Genomic DNA, 14,879 nt, shown 5'->3' on the forward strand with positions numbered 1-14,879 from the left:
ACTGTACTTTATATTCCTGGTCTTGGTAGTTGAAAGAAAAAATACACACCAGTCACTTTCTCCCTAAACATTTTAAGCATCAAAGTCTTACATGTGGTTATTTAGGAAACGTTTTTATGCGCTCCTTCTGACCATATTACTGTACGTTTATATACTTTGTGAAAATTGATCGTTTTAACCTTTTCTGCGAATATGCTCATTATCGGATTAAACAAAAGCATACTTTTAGAATTGGATTAATAGGGAATATAATATTTGCATATCTAAAGAAATTAATAACCGTATAACTTGAAAGCTTAAGTGACTGACTTATAACCTTGAGGTCAAGTGTTCAAACCCAGCTGTCGCCATCAGTTTTCTTTTAACAAATAAACATTTATGTGAAAAACTAAAATAGCAAATATTATTTGCATTATATTGACATTTTTATATTTCTAAATATCACAACATGTTTGTACTGTATGTACACAGTGGTACCGCTGGGTGTAGAGCGCAAATCCACGTTAGCCCGAAAGTCATACATTAATGTTGTGCATTCGCCTGGTGCTGCGCAGTTTTCGCATCTCTCTCTCTGTGTATTTGTATCTCTACATTGTTTGTAAACAAACTGGTTTCACAGGTATTTTCAAAGTAGAACAAGTCCACCTTCCCCCACTGACATGTTTTCTTAGAAAAACAGATTCACATCACAAAGCTCTGTCAGTCTTCTGTATATATAAAAATCGGTTTGAACACAATGGGTGCTGTTTTTAAGATGCTGCTGAGTAAAGTATAGGAATTTTCTTGCTGTCAGCAGTATTGTGTATATAGTTTACCCTTACCTGAATGAAAACAGGACATAAAGAAAGGGTTTCAGAAATCAAACAAAGCTTTATTCCCATGCTTACAGTCTGGGTAATTGGAGGCTGCGCTGTTCTGCTTCCTATGGTGATAAACGTGTTTTTTGCACGATGCTGTATTAAGCAGTATTTCTCGCATTGTGAACGTGTGTACCCCCCCCCCCCCAGTTTTAAGTTAGTGTGTAATTACGCATAGATGAAAAACCAGAGTTTTAAAAAAAGAGAATTAGCTCACTGATTTTATTTGGAGGCTGTGAACATTTTCACATGTCGTGGTCTTTAAAATGCATTCGGTTTGAAGGCTTTCTGTGTTTCCCTTTCAAAGATATGGACAGAAGAATATTTGAGCGTGGTAAAATAAATGGCTTAAAAATGACATAGTGAAGGCTGTGAAAACAGCCACATGTACTTTGTACACACAGCAAGTGTTTTCATAGCTCTTGGTGGTTTTGTGAAAAAGCTACAGGCATGCCAATTTTAGATACTAGAGTCTAAAATACATTTTAGAAAAGTGTCATCTATACAAAAAAGTTGCATTTAATATCAACTCGATATTAATATATTAATAGAGATAAGCTCTCTATTAAGGCTCAAATCAAAGATCAAGCACAGATCAAACAGCAAGATCTCACACAATGGGACTGATCTGTCATCTGTGATGTGGCTGAGTGTGAATTGTGGTGCTCTAGCAGGCTAGCCAGTGTGTGTGGTTCGGGCCGGCTGGCTGTCGCGAAAAAAAAAAACGGTTTAACAACTCTTAAGCATACTTTTTTTTTAACACAAGTTTATAGTGAAAAGACCAATTCAGCTTTTTGCCTTACCAATTTTTGCTTTCAAAACATTCAATAAGGAATTTTACCAGTAGGATAAGTTACATTTACGCTTGTTTATGCTGGCCTTTTGAATATGTGGAAGCTCATTTCTGCATATAATACTGTATACTGAAATTCATGGAACACAAAAGACTGCATTTCATAAACTATGTTGTAATAGTTGTTTAAGAATAAGCCATTTCAACATTGTTTTCCACACTGCAGTCTATCAGGTTCTATTCCCAGAAGGGTACATTAGCATACAATTACCTCCCATGCTTAATTTTCAAGAGCAATTCATGAAAATGAGAAGTCATGTCATAATTTACTGCTAGCTCTTTCAATTTCTAGACAGATAAAAGCTATACTATTAATAACAGTTACAATAATGATTAGTATTTGAATGTCATATTGTACATTTTCTTGTAAGCATTTATTAAACTAAACAAAAAATACACCATTGAAAGAAAAATACTCAGACTGTTTTTTACTTCTAGAAAATAAAATAAAGTCAGAATTATTAGCATACATCAATTTATTTTCAGCATAAAGCAGTCTTTGAAAAATAAAACAAATGGTGACAATTTAGTTAAAAATACCCCATTTTACTACCATAGAAAATATTGAAAAATATTCTCTACAGATCATTTCAGTCTATACTTTATTAATCATAGTGCTTATTTTTAATATATTGTCATCTGTAACACAGTTATTTAGTTTTTCTATGATGCATAGAGGGATACCCTAAATTTTTTTATGCCTTTAATATATAATCAAGCAGGGCGTATTGGTCACCAAAAAAAAAAAGAAAGTAAGGCTGAAGAAATAGAAAACGTGATTATTCCTTCTATGCATTCCAGGTCATAAAATGTTTTTTATCTAACACAGTCGACTCTGTACTTATTGGAACCTGAATGAACCCTCAAACAATGAATGATGGAATACATAACCACTAACCACTAACGTCAGTGTCACCCAAAATTGCAACACGAAATGTAATTCTAATTCTCAAACATTTAAGTAATAGGTAGATGGATGGATGTTTGCCCGTGATGCCTTCTGGCATGTGTTACTGTAACATTTGTTTGTTTTTAATCCAGGGCATGGCTGTAAGCCTTGTGCCCAATCTCCAACCTGGACCTGGCACCCGACGTGGGACACAAACCCACTACCCTGAGATTATGAATCTCATGCTCTGCTGACAGAGCTAGTCGGGGCCCAATAGGTAGAACAAGGTTCTAACTAAATGCAAATTTTCAAATTTACACTTCATTTTAAAAGAGTCATATGGGGCTTCAAATTCTGAATGAAGATTCCCAAGTGAGGAAATCCAAAGTCTGAATGCAGCTTTGAAGGCAAATATACACATGGAATCATCAAATAAATATCTACTAGTTCTTATGTGATAAAGTGCACCTTATCCAAGGACAAACCTATAGATAAGGTGCAATGTAAGGTGCAAAGTATAGCTATAGATAAGGTGCAACGACAAAAAAAGTGATGGGATGAAGTATTATACTGCATATAACACATATATTTGATATACATGTACTGCTTTATCGACTACTCCAAAGCTTTTGACTGTGTGGACCATAATAAACTGGCAAGTTCCTAAAGAAATGGGAATACCGAAGCACCTTATTTACCTATTGAGGAATTTGTATGTAGACCAAGAAGCAATAGTGAGAACGGAATATTGAGAAAATGATTGGTTTAAGATTGCAAAAGGAGTGCGACATGGCTGTATATTGTCACCCTATTTGTTCAACTTATACGCTGAATACATCATGCGAATTGACGGTTAGATTAATCAGATGCTGGAATCAAAATTGCTGGGAGAAATATAAACAACCAGAGATATGCAGATGATAGCACTTTGATGGCCAAAAGCAAGGAGGAGTTGAAGAGTCTGTTGATGAAGGTAAAAGAAGAAAGTGCAAAAGCTGGCCTGCTGCCTAACATAAAAAAACAAAGATTGTGTCAATGGGCCATTAATCCTTTGCAAACAGATGGAGAAGAAGTGGAGGTAGTGACAGTTTTTATTGATTTATTGATAGATGGTGATTGTAGCCCTGAAATCAAAAGAGGCTTGCTTCTTGGGAGGAAAACTATGGCAAATTTGGATAAGATATTAAAGTGCAAAGATATTACATTGTCAACAAAGATCCATATAGTGAAACCTATGGTCTTCCCTGCCGTAACATATGGATGTGAGAGTTGAACTATAAGAAAGGCTGTGCCTCAGAAAATCGATGCTTTTGAACCATGGGGTTGGAGAAAATTATTAAGAATTCAATACTTAGTCAGTCAATACTCACGGAAATAAACACAGATTGTTCATTGGAAGGATTGATAGTAAAACTAAAACTCAAATACTTTGGCCATATAATGCGAAGAGAAGAATCACTGGATTCACAACTTTGATGTTAGGAAAGATTGAAGGGAAAAGAAGAATGGGGTAGCAGAGGTTAAGATGGATAGATAATATTACTGAAGTAATGAATATGAATTTGCAAGAGGTCAGAGAAGCAGTTGTTGACGGACAGGTTTGCATTGATAAAATCCATGAGGTCACAAAGAGTTGGACTCGACTAAAAGACTAAACACACAACACTGTAGTTAATGAAATAAGCAAGGCCACCACTTTGATCACATTTGTCTAAAACCAAAGAGCATAGAAGACTTAGTAGACATATTAGATAAACATCTAGAACTACTTAAAATACCCCAGTAAAGTGAACACAAAAAGAGGATGATTGCATTAATCTTCTATGCAAATTTTACATGTAAAAACAATGGAATAAAAATATTGTCTTATGATCACTGCAAGAGTTCAACAGTCTTATTTTGTGTATAGCAAAAATCAGAGAAAGTATTTGGCTTTGTTGATTCCCCTGCAACCCAGTATTGGATAAAGCAATTAGAAATGTATGGATGCAATGGCTCCAAGATATACAGTGCTTTGTAAAAGTATCGAGACTCCTTGTTGATAATTTTGCAGAAGAAGAAGTTGATCTTCAAGAAGTGGAAGGCACCAAGATCACTGGCTGCCTACAACTGCCTTGAAGTGGAAGACCAAACAGACTGGCCCTCCAAATTGAGCAGCTGGGCATGCTAGATGTAATTGTAACCCAAAGCACAGGGACAAAGCTACACTGTATTGGCTTAAGAAAAAGAAAGTGATTGTCCTTCAGTGGCCAAAGTGAATCCTTTTGAGAATCTGTGGAAGAAATTGTAATTGTCACTTGTAATATTAATCTCAGTGAGGTGATATTTTCTAATACTTTTGCGCTACAATAAACGTTTGAGGTCTTTCTTTCATTGGAACACATTTAAACCTGGCCCTGCATATGGTTGGCCCTTAAAGAATTTTATTTAAGTCCCTTCTAAACTTCAGTTTTAAAATAAATATATATAAATACATCCATCAGGACCAACCTCAGACAAAGTATTTGAGTGCTAACAAAAAGGCTGTTTCTTCTGTATGAAAGCATGTTATATACAATATGTCTTTGAAGAAATTGTTTTTTTGGATGCACTATAGAAGAACTGTGACACTTAGTTCTTGCACTCTGTGCAATCATCTGAAAGCAGATGGTTATGCTGGAAAGGAAGCAAGGAGGCAGCTATTATAGAATGCCAGGAACATTAAGGATTATCCCATCCTTCTCAGTACTGTACTTTAAGGAAAATGACTCCTGGATCTATGTGTTGTGGAATGATCAACAAATATCAAATTCTAGGTACCTTGCCCATCAGACAGGAAATATCATGGACATTAGACTGCATGCCAACAGAAGCTGACACTTAAATTTGCCCTGCACATGAAATAAATGTACATAAAGCTTTGCTATATGTACTATAATTCTCAAATCCTTTCTTTGAGCTATGGCTTTGATTAAACAATCATTTTAAAGCAACATAAATATCATTATAGGAAGTCACTTTGTCTTTAAAAGAGCTGAACAAATGCAAATAGAAGAGCTTTTATGTTATTCAAAAAATAAATTAGACATTAACTCAGACAGTTGGTCAGTCATAAAAGGTGATATAATAAGATTGTTTTTAAAAATACACCCATACCTCAACTTACAAACACCAGATGTTTTTGTTATTATTTGTTTCATACCCATTTTTCACAATTACAAAGAGATTTTTGATACATTCAAGGTGCACAACCACATATGCTTTTTTGTGAAATGTATACAGTGGTGTGAAAAAGTGTTTGCCCCCTTCCTGATTTCTTATTTTTTTGCATGCTTGTCACACTGAAATGTTTCAGATCATCAAACAAATTGAAATATTAGACAAACATAACACAGTAAACACAAAATGCAGTTTTTAAATGAAGGTTTTTATTATTAAGGGGAAAAAAATCCAAACCTACATGGCCCCCTAAACCTAATAACTGGTTGGGCCACCCTTAGCAGCAACAACTGCAATCAAGTGTTTGCGATAACTGGCAATGAGTCTTTTACAGCGCTGTGGAGGAATTTTGGCCCACTCATCTTTGCAGAATTGTTGTCATTCAGCCACATTGGAGGTTTTTTGAGCCTTAACCGCTTTTTTAAGGTCATGCCACAACATCTCAATTGGATTCAGGTCAGGACTTTGACTAGGCCACTCCAAAGTCTTCATTTTGTTTTTCTTAAGCCATTCAGAGGTGGACTTGCTGGTATGTTTTGGATCATTGTCCTGCTGCAGAACCCAAGTGCGCTTCAGCTTGAGGTCACGAACAGATGGCCGGACATTGTCCTTCAGGATTTTTTGGTAGACAGCAGAATTCATGGTTCCATGGTTACCACAGCAAGTCTTCCAGGTCCTGAAGCAGCAAAACAGCCCCAGACCATCACACTACCACCACCATATTTTACTGTTGGTATGATGTTCCTTTTCTGAAATGATGTGTTACTTTTACGCCAGATGTAATGGGACACACACCTTCCAAAAAGTTCAACTTTTGTCTTTTCAGTCCACAAAGTATTTTCTCAAAAGTCTTGGGGATCATCAAGATGTTTTCTGGCAAAATTAAGACAAGACTTTATGCTCTTTTTGCTCAGCAGTGGTTTTTCGTCTTGGAACTCTGCCATGCAGGCCATTTTTGCCTAGTCTCTTTCTTATGATGGAGTCATGAACACTGGACCTTAACTGAGGCAAGTGAAGCCTGCAGTTCTTTGGATGTTGTTGTGGGGTTCTTTGTGACCTCTTGGATGAGTCGTCGCTGCACTCTTGGGGTAATTTTGGTCGGCCGGAAACTCCTGGGAAGGTTCACCACTGTTCCATGTTTTCGCCATTTGTGGATAATGGCTCTCACTGTGGTTCGCTGGAGTCCCAAAGCTTTAGAAATGGCTTTATAACCTTTTCCAGACTGATAAATCTCAACTCTGCTTCTCATTTGTTCCTGAATTTCTTTGGATCACAGCATGATGTCTAGCTTTTGAGGATCTTTTGGTCTACTTCACTTTGTCAGGCAGGTCCTATTTAAGTGATTTCTTGATTGAGAACAGATGTGGCAGTAATAAGGCCTGGGTGTGGCTAGTTAAATTGAACTCAGCTTTCCAAAGATGCGATAAACCACAGTTGATTTATGTTTTAACAGGGGGGGCAATCACTTTTTCACACAGGGGCATGTAGGTTAGGATTTTTTTTCCCTTAATAATAAAAACCTTCATTTAAAAACTGCAATTTGTGTTTACGTGTGCTATCTTTGTCTAATATTTCAATTTGTTTGATGATCTGAAACATTTCAGTGTGACAAACATGCAAAAAAATAAGAAATCAGGAAGGGGACAAACACTTTTTCACACCACTGTAGCTACTTACTGAATATTTATGAAATGAAAAGGGTTTAGATGTTTCTGTGCCTGCCTTTTGTTGGACTGATGTCCTGTCTGCTATCCTGTATTGAATAATAATTTTAGAATGGATGGGTGGATCAACTCATCAAAGTAGATACACTGAAGAAAAAATTATCAGTGTGAAATATTCACAAAGCAATCACAACAATCAAAATCCATTGTAAGGGCAAGTTTCAAAATAGCTTATGTTATAGCTAAGACAGGGAAACCATTTACTGATGGCAGTAAATAAAAACTTGTATTATGAAGGCTGCTGATGAACTATGTCCAGAAAAAGCAACCGCTGCTGTTTATATTTGTGGAAATTTGTCTCTACAGGCCTTGCACAGTGTAACCATTTAATATTGTCTATTATTCTGACAACATGTGCTCCAGCTCTGCCGGGTTTGTTGAGAAGTTTATGGACTGCAAACCTTGCCATATTTTTTTTCTAGTGGATTCAAATCTAGTCCTTTCAAGTGGATTTGGGACTTTGAGTGTGCCAATGAAGCACATTCACTCATCAGACCACTTCAGTGTTAATTCAGGTTTTCCTCTAGGATTCAGATGCACTTTGCATTCACTTTTCTTTCAATCCAACGAATTTACAGAGAATTAAGTCCATGTTTTTAAAAAATTATTGAAAGATAAAAAATATAAATTTTCCAAATATTAAAAACTCCCCCAAATGAACATGGATTTATTTAGCCTTAAAATAGACTTAGTTCAAGATGTGGAAATACAATATTGTAAAACAAAATAATTTTTGGAAAACAATACAGATGCAGCCATTCAAAATGCGCAGTACGAACCCGCGGTACGGTAACCTACCCACAAGCCAGAGGGCACCGCGGTAAGTGATTGGCTGGCCAAAATGACCGACAGGGGCACTCGTGCTGCATTGGTTGGTAGTAAAAAGATTTAATCATTTCATGTCTTTACTGTGCACATTTTAATCCGCTTAGTTTTGAATATTTATATGGAATTTTACCACTAAAGGGAAATTTTAGTAGCTGAGCATAAAAAGAAGAGGAGCATAACGCATCTGAAGGTCATAAACGATATTAATTTAGGAACATAAACATTACTGTATGTACATAAACTGTACTTTGTATGGCTGGTCTTGATAGTTTAAAGAAAAAATACACACCAGTCTTCCATTTCTCCCTAAACATTTTCAGCATGAAAGTTTTATGAAACGGTACCCAAATATGTGATTGCTGTATAGAATGAATTTTAATTTTTAAAAATGATTTAACACGAAAATTAAGCTGTTTACATCTTCCGCCTGAGAACAGTCACCCGTTGCTACCCAATGCAGAAACACAGCCACTAACTAGCAAAGAGAGGACATTAGCTAGCCAATATGATAAAGAAATAAATGATTATTTTGTTTATTTCTTTTGCACATTTATTTGAACATTTCCATCAATTGTACAAGCACTTGGAAACTGTCCAATCCCTAGTTCATCAGGCATTTTCTTTTACGCTGCGGGCATTTCCTGGTCTGTGTCTTCTAGGATATAATGCCAGTGAACTCTTGTTTTTATGTCCACTATAACAGACAATCTCCTTTGCTTTTAACAGAGCGTTTAATAATTTCCTAAAATGAAAATGATTTACTTTATTTCCCTCACATAGTCTAAACTATGGGACAGAATTTTGGGGTCTCCCCATACCAGAGATTATGGTAGGGCTTCAGAATGGTGATTGGCTGACACCATCTGACACCCCTCTGATTGGAGAAAAAAGACGTGCTGGTTTGCTATACGTACATACTGTACCAGGAAAAGGATTTATTTCTATTCGAAATATGTATTTTAAAAGTTTAAGAAGTAAAAACCTTACAGTGTACACAGATTTCTAAACTGATCAGGATTGTTATCTTTGTCTTATGCATAATAATGTTCACCACTCTGTCCAGCAAATTAATAATAAACTTTATTTTATATAGCGTTTTAAACAAATAAGTAATTAGATTGCTCATAAACCTAATCACTTATTCTACATAAACACAGCGTAATTGCTCTACGTAATATTTACGTAATTCCTGTAATTGCGTAAATGCTTTTTCTTTATATTTAGGGGCAGATTTCAACTATAGATTGTATTATTATAAACTTTTTTGGAAAAATGTATTTTATGTAAACCATGTTTGCTATTAATTCATTTAGGGCTAGAATATGTTCATTGTCTTCCAATCGAGTCGAGTTGACATTAGAAGCTTGCCACGCCCGGACTGTTACACCAACGCATTAGCATGTTAAAGCGATTTCATTGAGGAGCCTAGCTTTCTTAACTAGTAAGTACTGTACTTTTGGAGGGGGGGAGGTGTCTTTCGCTGGAAATCTCGCCCCTTCTACTTTGAAAATACCTGTGAAACCGGTTTAATTCGTCACAGCCAGCACTCCCGCAGAGAGGGGGGTTGTACTCGTTAATGTCTTAGCCGGAACACATCATTATATCTCATTTTGTATTTCTATAAAAAAATCATTTGCCCAGCCTAACACTATTGTTCTTATTGTTTTTATCCTGTAAAGCGCTTTGAGGAGCACAGCTTTCTCACCACTTAAGATTACTTTCTGATACCATCCTTACACAAAGCAGAAACTTCTTGTATTTTCCGATGACATACAAGTGGAATGATTACAGATTTTAATTGTCCTTTTTCTGAACCAGGGAAAATCTGATCATGTTTCTCTATAACAATAATAAAAAACTTTATTTTACATATCACCTTTAAAAGTGGCATTTCAAAGCAATAGAGTAGATGTAAACCACAGATTATAAAGTAAATACCCAGACAAACGCAAACGTGTTTTTAATAAAATGCTTTTATTCATTCAGCAGAGAGAGCGTAAAACAGCTGTTCCTTTTTCTGATCACTCGGTCTCCGGATAAACGTCTCGCCTGTCCTTTGTTTTCCTAATTTGCTGATTATGCCTTCTGCAATCCACTCCTGCCCTCACACCTAAAGAAGACTATTTTAAATATTCTTTGCGCGGTCCATTGTGCAATTAACCTTTGTATGTGCTGTCCTTAAGGTGATATCACATAAAGGTGATATGTAAAATAATGTTTTTTATTATTGTTATAGAGAAACATGATCAGATTTTCCCCGGTTCAGAAAAAAAGATCTAAAGTATACTATACTTAGTTTGTCACTAGTATACTTTTAATACAGTCTTTGCTGTGCTCTTGAGATCCTTGTGATATTTCGAGCTCTGGTTGAATGATAAGTGTCGAAGTTTAAATCTCTCTCTCTCAATTCAATTCAAGGTGCTTTATTAGCATGACAGATGGGTACAATCAGTGTTGGGTATTTACTTTGTTTTGAGATGCCACTTTTAAAGGTGATGTATAAAATTAAGACTTTAACTTGCTTTAACTACGCAAGTCTGAGTTCTTGTGTCTGTCCTATCCGAACCCAAAAGTATCACAATATGTATCTTTATAGCAGGTGGTGTACAGCTTTTTAGTATAGATTACACTTTTCTAAAATGTATTTAAAAAATAAAACGATTACAATCTAATCTTTCCACGTTTGATCACAAGATCCCAAGAAAAATAAATCTGAACGGGGAGAAAGCTATGCTGAAAGTTTATTAAGATACTAAGAAGACAAAGATATCAATTTATGTTGCATTTGTCTGATTGTGAATCAAAAAACACATATATTTAAACCCGCTTTTACGATTTAAATCAAAATGTGATTTAAATCAATATAAGTGTTTATATTGTAATGCCTAGGTGACTATTCATTGTTATTAAAATGACTTAAATTCGATCATGTTGTGATATTTAGAAATATACATTTGTTTGGTGCGAGTGAAGTTATATTTAATCTCTGAGCCATACTGATTCTTATGGAAGCCAGTTTCCGCCAGGGAGTTAAAAAAAACACTATGATATTCTCTCCGATGCAGTGCAGTTAAAAACATATCTCTGATGCTGTTCCTAAATGAATATCGTTTATGACCATCAGACGCTTTATGCTCCTTTTCTTTTTTCCAGTGGATTGAACAGGGAGAGGCATTTCATGATGCACTTTTCACTGATGAAACAACAGTGGCTCTGGAACAGTTTTCAACCATGTTGTTGTATAAAAAGGGGAGATATGTACGCGTTACTAAAGCTAAAAGTTTAGCCTTTGTCACTAATGTAACCACTGTAGCGGCAATGCTTGTTAATAAGACAGAATTAACCGTTGGTATGCTTTCCTAAATGAGGCCCCATCTCACCCTCCATCTCTGTGGTGCAGCCACAGAGAAAGTATTCATGCAGGCTGATTTAAGATGTTTTCTTTTGATAAGGGACAGCTCCCAGACGGGGATGCACTTAGCTAAGCCTGGCTATCATGATCAATGGTCATCCATTGGCGCCTAGCTGTCTAGGGAGTGCCGAATGGACATCTGGACTGCATTCCTAAGTGTCAAGAGTAAGTGACTCATATCTCACCTTGATCAACCAATCAGGGACTGGCAGGGTGTAGTAATACCACATGGGTCTCCAATGCCCCCAAAACTCTCAACCAATCAGCACACATCTGTGTCTTGGTCAAAAAGGGAGCGCAAGCTCAGATCGGGGCTCCCCTTGGCCATTTTCGCGCATCCTCAGAGATAATCACGTGACAACTGCTGTTGTCTGCAAAGGGACTTGGACTTTGTTCTAAGCGCGAGGCCAAGGATCCCGTACGTACTCAGAATTCTACCAACGTGAATGCTCCGCTTGATCAACGGCAGCCTACAGTTGGACCCTCGTCGACAACCTGAATAGCTTATTCAGAAGCAGCGCTGGACCGGGAACGAACCAGCTTCTTCCCAGGCATAAGAGTGACTTGTGAGGACTCGCGGTCACACTCTGTGCATAGAGACTTTCTACTAGCCAGCCGGACTACTGGTAGATCCCCTCGGAGCAACGACTGCCCTGCGCGCCGCAGTCAGATTCCTCCGCCCGTCCTACTCCAAGCTGCACCTCGACTGGTTGGCCGGTAGCCAGAGGACGCCGGGACAACGCCCATTGGACAACCGCTGGAACAGAGGCTGCAACAGAGCTGCAACAGAGGCTGTCAGAGCCCGGATAGCTCAGTCGGTAGAGCATCAGACTTTTAATCTGAGGGCCCAGGGTTCAAGTCCCTGTTCGGGCGATTGTGCTGTCAGCTGGTTTGGTGTTTGTGCCGGGAAATTCCAAATCCATACACAGTGGATAAGTAAACCCCAAGTTCTACATTGCGTCTCGAGAATTCAATTGTACCTCAACACAAGTTATCAATTTAATTCATGAGTAATGTATTTACTTCCGAGTTTAGAGTAACAGTGGGTAATAACACTGATTAGTGATTTGGTAACCGAACGATATATATTGACATATATTCTCCGTTGTGTATCTCTTTGTGTTTGCATCTCTTCGAGATTATATACCTTGTATATTGATAACCCTCACAGTAAGTTCTGCCGCTCGTATCCAGGCAGACTAGTATATGTTTGATGCACAATTTATATTAATAAATGTATCTCATGTATTGAACCCGTGTGTGTGCGTTGTTAGTTGTTCTGACGATTGATTTTCTAAAAGCCACAACGAACAACCTCGTTATTACTGCTACAATTAATAATTGTCTCAGTAAACCCATCAAACCTCTACACCACTAAATAAAGACATATAGAAATCCCTATGTTACAGACTGTATATGGCTGGTATTGGTAGTTCAAAGAAAAAATACATACCAGTATTCCACTTTCTCCCTAAACATTTTAAGCATCAGAGTCTTACATGTGGTTATTTCAGAAACGTTTGTACGTGCTCTTTCTGACCATGTTAATGTTAACTGTTACTGACCATATTAAGTTTAATTGCCTGTGGGCACTTTTCCTGTCCGTGGGGGGTGGACCGTCTTTCATTAGAAGGTTCGTCTGTTCTACTCTGAGAATGTAGAGGGGGTGGGAAGAAATTCCGTGTCGCATTAACTAACCTCTTCAGTTTATTCCGCCAGACAGTACATGAATATAATTATATCGTTATTAATTTGTTTAGATACACAATTCCATATTATATTCCCTGTTAATCAAATTCTAAAGTATGCATTTGTTAGATAAGCAAATTCACAGAAAAGGTTAAAAGACTATCACTTTTCACAAAGTATATAATCCTAATATAAGTCTAAATCCTAATATAAGTCTAAACAGTATCAGCTTTATTTACGGGTTGCAATTTAAAAAAAGTCAAAAACCGCACTCAAAATGCAATTTAGAGCTTTCTGGCAAGAGGAGACACCCAAATTAATAATATAACATTCTACTGTTTGTGCATGAACAAGGTTATACTTGTTCCCCTGCAGAACACATTCCATAAGAATCAGCGCTTTTATATATCGCCTTTAAAGGTGGCTTCTCAAAATGCTTTACAGGATAAAAACAACGATAACAGCAACAATAACAATATTGTATTTCATTGCACTTTGACAGAGTGCTCTTAGAGTTTGATTAATAGGGAATATAATATAAAAATATAGTACTAAAAATAAGATACACTCTACAGACATTCACAACAGCGACTGTCAGAAGATAGGACACAGCGGCTCATACATCCGCTGAATGGAAAGGGGCACTTTAATATTCTGTATGGCTAATACTAAAGCCAATACTTTAGTACTCAGCAGCCATATCACCCTGCAACTCTCAACTGGCAACCCACTGAAGTTACGCAGGTGTGAGCCTGGTCAGTGCCTGGATGGAAGACCTCCTGGGAAAAACTAAAGTTGCTGCTGGAAGAGGTGTTAGTGGGGCCAGCAGGAGGCGCTCACCCTGTGGTCCATGTGGGTCCTAATGCCCCAGTATAGTGAGGGGGACACTATATTGTAAACAGGCGCCGTTCTTCGGATGAGACGTAAAACCGAGGTCCTGACTCTCTGTGGTCATTAAAAATCCCAGGGTGTTTCTCGAAAAGAGTAGGGGTGTAACCCCGGTGTCCTGGCCACATTTCCCATTGGCCCTTACCAATCATGGCCTCCTAATAATCCCTACCTAAGAATTGGCTTCATTTCTCTGCTCTCCTGCCCACTGATAACTGATGTGTCGTGAGCATTCTGGCGCACTATGGCTGCCGTCGCATCATCCAGGTGGATGCTGCACATTGGTGGTGGTGGAGGGGAGTCCCCATTACCTGTAAAGCGCTTTGAGTGGAGTGTCCAGAAAAGCGCTATATAAGCGTAAGCAATTATTATTATTATTATTATTATTATTATTATTATTATTATTATTATTATTATTATTTAATTATTATTATTATTTTGGAAAACCATAACTCTGGTCTTGTCCAGATTGACTGTCAGCGCCCAGGTCTGACAGTACTGCTGCAGCAGTGCCAGGTTCTGTCGCAGCCTCTGTTCTGTG

General features: G+C 37.3%; 1 non-coding gene across 1 annotated transcript; it reads left to right on the plus strand.

Moving 5' to 3' along the window:
* The first annotated feature begins 12,561 nt into the window (after positions 1 to 12,561).
* trnak-uuu (transfer RNA lysine (anticodon UUU)) lies at positions 12,562 to 12,634 on the plus strand. Its single transcript has one exon. It is a non-coding gene; the product is annotated as a tRNA-Lys (tRNA).
* Positions 12,635 to 14,879: the final 2,245 nt, after the last annotated feature.

The sequence above is a fragment of the Lepisosteus oculatus genome, chromosome 15 (assembly GCF_040954835.1).
Source record: "Lepisosteus oculatus isolate fLepOcu1 chromosome 15, fLepOcu1.hap2, whole genome shotgun sequence".
NCBI lineage: Eukaryota > Metazoa > Chordata > Actinopteri > Semionotiformes > Lepisosteidae > Lepisosteus > Lepisosteus oculatus.